A 7565-nucleotide genomic window follows, 5' to 3' on the forward strand; every position below is an offset into this window, starting at 1 on the left:
GTGTGTATTATGTGTGTATGTTATCCAAGAAATCTCCCATATTTTTGGGTGGACAAACCTCGCCATAAGTCAGTAACCTGGCATTTTGCACCAACAGAACTCCTAGGATATCAGCGCCGTCTCAGTACCTGGGGACAGTTGTAAAGAAAAAGAAAAAATACCCTTGGCCCACAATGCCCCACTAAATAATCCGAAGGGTGTCGCGAAGACGACAATTTCCTTACCTTTCTTTCGTGGACGAAAAAAGACACTTCGCTTCGTCCGTTGCGCATGAAACGAAACATGAGGGTAGTGTTTATCAATTAGAATCGGTATCGTGCACGAAGGAATGGCGAAAAGGTACTATGCTCGAGCGCTGGTCGTCGTCTTGTTTGTCAATTTTGAGTCCCATTGAGAATTTTCTTCTCCAGACCTCTCAAATTTCCCGCGGTTGCAAATAAAAGTGCAACTTCTAGACGACTTTTTTGAATTTGGCGCACGGACTGTCAAGGGCTGATTTTATTTGCAACCGCGGGAAACGAAGTCACCAAGACGCCTTCATTTGAGGCCTTTGGAATTGGAGAATTTATTTAATTTAGGTATGGCTCTCGTCCCTTCTAGAGAACTAACCAAGACCCTGTGGGGGCAGAAGGAGACTTCTTTGGCTCCGTGAATACACTAGCTATGCGGTGGTCTAGTTAGTTTGAGTGTGTGGTTCGTATTCAAAGTGTTCCAAGCCGCAGTTCACTCGAAGGTCATCGTGGATACGTCTGCACTTGAAAATCAAGGCTGGAAAGGACTGCCTGGTGTGTCCGAACGGTATGTTTTGCACTGAAGGCATTTTTTGTATGAATTGTTGAAAGTGTCTACTTGTTCGAAATGCAAAAGAGATGGTCGTAGATCCTTGGCCCACAACGCCCCACTAAATAAACTATGACCTGTCGTGAAATTATGTGAAATTGATCAACACAATCATCCACAAATTATCCTATGCCAAAGTACTGCAAATGCAAATAATAGCATCCCTTTACCTAGGTCATGTTTGTAGGGCCTTATGTCACATCTTTGCATGATTTCCTCATGCAAATCGTGTGCCTAGCTTCGAAAACACATTGCGCTAAGGGCCGAATATATACCTGTGAATCAGAACAACAGCACTCACTATTGCTTTCATGAGTGGTAATGGTCAGCTGAAAGGAAACTTCTATCCATCAACTCATAAGTAAAGTAATGACTAATCTCCTTGCTGCGCATGTGGTTCCTTCGTATTTACATGTACCGTAAAGTACCGCCAGAGTGCCCCACCATCTCGTCCTTTCGGGGTCGTATTGTGGAGGTGGTCTCCTGTCTGTAGGTTATACGACACGAACTTTGTACACATATTGCACGCTCTGCAGACAATCCGTACCTTCGAGCGGAAACGAGCTCCACACAAAAACCTGCTTAGTGTGACCTTAGTACACTAAGTTGCTCACACCGTACGAACTTCGTTGCACTCTGCCATACGATTTTCCTTTCCCTGGCTGTAAAATATGTCGCGGCAAAATATAGGTGGGGCGCTCTCGCGGTACTTTACGGTATGTGCGCCTCTCTGTGTTCGGTGAATGATTTTGAATATTTGCGCACGACTTCAGGATAGTGCACATTGTGTGGATGTACCTGCGTATGTAATCCTTTCATGATTTAAAAATTAGGAGCCGTGTTTCTCATTACCGTGGACAAGTAAATGTCGGCCAATTACGTAGCGTTTGGAGACTTGCACAAGTACAGTTGCGTGTCAATTATGCGGCACCCGCGGAATAAAATGAATATTCTGGACGACTGAAGCTACACAGCCATTTTGTGTTAACAGATCAGAAAGACAGTACTTCGAAGTACCTGTATTTATCACTAGTATTACCCTGAGACAGTCGTGCTCATCTCTAGAGACTGGCTTGTATTTAACTCAACGTAATGGCAACTTTCATGATGCTGACTGTCTACATTTACTTGAAGTAGGACTATAAATACTTAATATAAGGTCTATAAGCTGTCAGTGCGGTGCTGTTGGATACCCGACATGCCATGTGACTGACCGCCAGATAAACGACATGCGATTGTACCGGTCACAGTGTAGCTGGGTTTTCACGAAAAAATGAAACTTATACGATTGTGAGAAAAGTTCAGAAACCACACTTACACACGTACACACACACACATGCGCGTGCACGCGCACACACACACACACACCTGTCCTGTTCTGTTGAGCCACTACCACAACTTGGCACAAGGATCGCGTCGGCCCCAAAGGGGCAGTAGAGCGAAAGTGAGAGTTGTTGGCTTCGAGTTCACCTATCTCTACGGTGAACGCAACCTCGATCGAAAGTCATGCCAAACGGATTTATCTACCACACGCGCGCGTGCGCGTATACAAAACGGAGGAAGGATTACTTACTCTCCCTGTATGATGTATCTGTTGTATTCGTGAACAATGTCATTGATGTTTTTCCATGCATGTTTTTGAATATGCGAGCATAACTTCCAACATCAAGCGCATTCTTGCTTCTCATCAGCATGTACAAGTTTATGTTGGGCAGTTATGTAGCGTTTGTTTTACCGGCTGCGTTTGTTGGTGCTTGCAGGTCATTGGCATGCTATCTGTTTCACAGAAGCTCGTGTAACAGGTTCACCGTACAGCTATGAATGCAATGTAGCGTGTCGAAGCCACTTCGGTATGACGTGATGCCTAATTTCCTGGTTGCACCAAAATTGCGAGTATGCAAGTGATCGTCAAGCCTGTCCCCTGTACAGTAGCCGTCTTGCCTTGTTACGCCTGGTTCTGACTCTGCGTTCTCGTATACTCCATGCAATGTTACAAGGAATACTGCTCCCTTCTCAAGCAATTCATTGGCAACAAAACGCTCGGCTATGCCCTGTAACTTTGCTGTGCGGTTTGTGCTTTGTCAATGCTGTGTACCAGTTCATGATCTGTGCTTGCTGGTCTATTTGTTTTCTCTCGCACAATTGAGGTGCTGTAGCACAGTGTACATTGTCGATCATCCTGCCCAGGCTCTGATCTCACGTACCACAGTACGGTTTCTCTTGTTGCTCACTGTAATGTGCATGATACAAGCTCCTTGGTACTCCATCATCACCTGGTGCTGTTGCTGCCATTGTTGGACCCTGCTGATATCCTTCTCGCAATGCCCGAACGTTGTTCCAACAAATGCACAACTCGCTCTTAGTTGTCACATTCGGTTTGGTCTCGTTCCAGTCTTTCGAATTGAGTGAGTGCGTAAACTTGTGTGAAGTGGTGAAGCAAAAGCCGTGCGCCGGCAAACATTCAATGTCCGGATGTAATGACGCACCAAGGCGCCGGGACTTGCGTCCAATTCCTGAGTGATTTTTGTGTGCCTAGCCTCTAGGTATCATACCATATTGGTTTGGTTCAACTGTTTTGGATGCCCACTGCAATACCATTCACTGTATTATGTGTGTATTATGTGTGTATGTTATCCAAGAAATCTCCCATATTTTTGGGTGGACAAACCTCGCCATAAGTCAGTAACCTGGCATTTTGCACCAACAGAACTCCTAGGATATCAGCGCCGTCTCAGTACCTGGGGACAGTTGTAAAGAAAAAGAAAAAATACCCTTGGCCCACAATGCCCCACTAAATAATCCGAAGGGTGTCGCGAAGACGACAATTTCCTTACCTTTCTTTCGTGGACGAAAAAAGACACTTCGCTTCGTCCGTTGCGCATGAAACGAAACATGAGGGTAGTGTTTATCAATTAGAATCGGTATCGTGCACGAAGGAATGGCGAAAAGGTACTATGCTCGAGCGCTGGTCGTCGTCTTGTTTGTCAATTTTGAGTCCCATTGAGAATTTTCTTCTCCAGACCTCTCAAATTTCCCGCGGTTGCAAATAAAAGTGCAACTTCTAGACGACTTTTTTGAATTTGGCGCACGGACTGCTACGTGAGCACGGATCCAGCTCAGGCTTTTTTTGGAGAACACGCTGAAGAAGCAGCCATGCCACATGATGTATCGAAGTTCTAGTACATGACAGTCTGTACTCGTACTGCACTGCCATGCACTGCTCTGTGTCATGCACCGGTACACAGTCCGCGGAGCATGCATGCACTTTCAGCATGCTTTTTCCAGCGTGTACGCATCATTTCATGTGCAGTCATGTGCCATGTGTCAGTCAAACATGCAAATCGGCTATAGTGATGCACCGGATATAGTGATACATTTTCGAAAATCAAAGGGGCACGTTATATCCGATATTTACTGTACAAGTCGTAGTTCCAGCCCCGCAGCAGGCGTGCATGCATCCCGTAGGTCCAGCACTACTACAAGTCGTAGCTCCAGCCCCGCAGCAGGCCTGGATGCATCCCGTAGGTCCACCGATACTGAACAACAAGTACCGTAAAGTCCGGAGCAAACGCCCACTTCGCAGCAAACGCCCACCCCAGCGGGTCCATACTATTTTCGTCTTTTTCAGGTCAATTTAGTTGTAAACAACTGGCATGAAGGTCGAATGCGTACGAGAACGACTGTAATGCCTACAAACTGCCTATGTCCTACCAGGAGGCTTTGCAAAAGCGATTGTCATTATCTTCCTGCAAAGAAATAACTTCTGTCGAGATTTCCTTTCATTCAATAAAGGTGGTACTAGTAGTTTGTTCTCCATGTGGTACGAGTAATGCCGCATAAATTTGTGCAGTGCCACGATGTCGCACTGTCAGGAGCAATAATTGTTCTGATGAAGCTTCAGTCAACGGCTTGACTGGTCCCAATATTGCAGTTGCAAGTCGAACAGGGTATGTAACAGAAGCTACACCTACATGTACAACGTCGCTGCTAACTTGTTGAAAACTCCGAAGTGCCCAAGAAAAACATTTGCCTTTGGGCGCTGTGTGATCTCGAAATGATGGCTTGAAACACCGTCAGAAGTGTATTAATTTTGGTTCCTTCAATACTCGGTACCTTGTTATTTGGAAGAAAACCCGTTCGGATTTGCGAAATAAAACAACCATCATTATAAAATCACTACGAGCTAGCTAGCTCGTGGCTATAGCGCTAGTGCACAAAGAGATTTTGAAACCAGGAAAGTGGACATAGTTTACCGTAGCAAAGTGCACTTCCCGCTACGGTGTGAGATGCACTTTCGTACAGTAGGGGTGACAGTGCGCAGCTAGTGCATGGGGTCAGTGTGTACAGGCCAGCAGATCTTGCAAAAATGGGGTGGGCGTTTGCTCCGGACTTTACGGTACATGAATGGCAGGAACACCAGGGCAGACGCACTCGAGCCGCCCAGAGACAAAGGCACGCGGCAGATACTAGTAGTCAGTCCCAGCTAGCTCAAAGCATAACAAGGCGGGTGGAAACATCCCGCTACACCAAGCCGGCTCGTGATAGCGAGCCGGCAGTAGACCTCACGGCATCACCCCGGGCCAAACGCAAAGTGTTTTACGTTGGCAACGTGCAGCCACACTGCTCCGCATCATCAATTGCTGAATGGTGCTCTGCCCGAGGAGTGCAGATTCAGGAAGGTGTCATATTTGCATCCAAGCACTTCAGAACTGCCTACGCACGGGTGACCGTCGAGGCAGCTGATGAGAACACAGTCGGTGACAAAGGGTTCTGGCCGGATGCTCTTTTGCACACGGTTAGGCCCTGGCGTTTTGCCGCGGACAGTTTTGACACCAGCAATGCCAACCAGGCAAACAACGTCCTCTCCTCAGGCTCAGCATGATGGCGCGACCACAGCTGAATCCACTGGCTCGGCCCTACTTCCCCCCTTGCCAGGGTAAACTGACCTTGCTTTCCGTAAATTGCCGCTCAATCGTTAACAAATCTGCCGAACTGTCTGTCATTGCTGATTTCAACAAACCGGATGTCATCTGTCTAAATGAAACATGGCTAAATCCAAGCATAGCGCTCACCATCTCCGGTTATACCACATTTCGTCGCGACCGACCACCTCATGATAACAAATCCGGTACGGCAACCAGAGGATATGGTGGAGTTGCGATTCTTGTCCGGCAAAATCGCTTCGGAAGAGTCCAAGTTCGCGACGACCTTGCTCGTCCGACCTGTGAATCCGTATGGGTTGAGCTTCACCCAATCTTAGGCTCCCCGACACCCATCCTCGTCTGCTGTACCTACCGTCCGCCCTCAGTCAAAACCACGGAAATAGACCACTTCTGTGATATGCTAGCTAGTGCTTTGGTAACCGTTCCCATGTCATCGTACCATGTCATAATGGCTGGGGACTTCAACAGTAAGCACAAACGGTGGTGCCCATCGGATTTAACGTGTCCTGCTGGGGCGGCACTTTTTCGCACCCTTACCTGCTTCGGTTTGGATCCGCTGGTGCAGAGTCCAACGCACACAACATCTTCCGGAACACAGTCATGTCTAGACCTTGTCTTCACGAACCAACCCCTGCTGGCGACGGACGTTCACACAGCTTGCGCTCTTGGCTCCTCGGACCATCTCATGGTTTCATGCCAGTTCGCCGTCTCATTGCCCTCGGATCCAGACCTGCCACTTCCTTCTCGCAAACCGTTCCCATATCGCTTCCGTCGAGTTCCCTCTCAGTGCTGGGACTCTATGAACGCTGATTTCTCCTGCCACGACTGGTCGTTTCTGCAACCAGAAGGCTCTCCAACTGTTGACGCCGCGGTAGATCACTTTGCAGCCGTCCTTGAACGAGGGTTCCAACAGCACCTCTCTAACTTTGCTATCGGCTACAACAACCGGAAACATTCCAACCCAACATCTTCGACATCTAGTCCCCCATGGGTGACACGGTCCCTCGTATCTGAAGTGAAGCGCAAGCGTGATCTTTTCAGCATCTACAAGAAATTCCCAACGCCGGTTAACCGGGAGGCTTACCGAGTTCAACGCAACTTCGTCAAGCACCTTTCTCGTACCTCACACCGCTCCTTTCTAAACTCTCTTTCTGCAACACTCTCCTCCCCCGATCGCCCATCACTCCACCAATTCATTCGCAACCAGTGCCGCGGGACCTCCCGCGCGCCAATCCAGTACCTGACGGACTCCAATGGCAACCGCCAGCACGATGTGAAGGCGATTGCAGACATACTGAACAAGCAGTTTGTTTCATCCGGCATTCCGGAAGATCCGAATTGGGTCATTCCATCGCTGTCCCCAGCCCCTGAACTTAGCGCACCACTCACACGCGTCGTTACCACGACTGCTACCGTCTGTAAGCACCTCAAACTCCTGAAGAATTGTAAGTCCCCTGGCGAAGATGGCATACCCAATGAGGTTCTCAAATGGCTTGCGCCATCTCTGTCCTATCCCTTGTGCCTGCTCTTTAACATGTCATATCGTACAGGAGTATTTCCGTCCGTCTGGAAATCTGCTGTTATCGTCCCGATCTATAAGAAAGGCCAACGCTCTCAGGCTGGCAACTACAGACCAATCTCTCTCCTTCCCGCTGTGTCCAAGGTCTGTGAACGTATTTTCTTTGAGTCTCTGTACTGCCACGTCACCCCAGCGCTTTCACCATCTCAATCCGGTTTCTGCCGTGGAGACTCCACAACTTTCCAACTAACACGTCTAGTACA

At 48.1% G+C, this 7565-nt stretch overlaps 1 long non-coding RNA gene across 1 annotated transcript; it reads left to right on the top strand.

Moving 5' to 3' along the window:
• Positions 1–578: 578 nt before the first annotated feature.
• Positions 579–3228, top strand: LOC135827552 (uncharacterized). Its single transcript, XR_010555495.1, has 2 exons — positions 579–798; positions 2601–3228. It is a non-coding gene; the product is annotated as an uncharacterized LOC135827552 (long non-coding RNA).
• The last annotated feature ends 4337 nt before the right edge of the window (positions 3229–7565 follow it).

Source organism: Sycon ciliatum, chromosome 11 (assembly GCF_964019385.1).
Source record: "Sycon ciliatum chromosome 11, ocSycCili1.1, whole genome shotgun sequence".
In the NCBI taxonomy this organism is placed as follows: domain Eukaryota; kingdom Metazoa; phylum Porifera; class Calcarea; order Leucosolenida; family Sycettidae; genus Sycon; species Sycon ciliatum.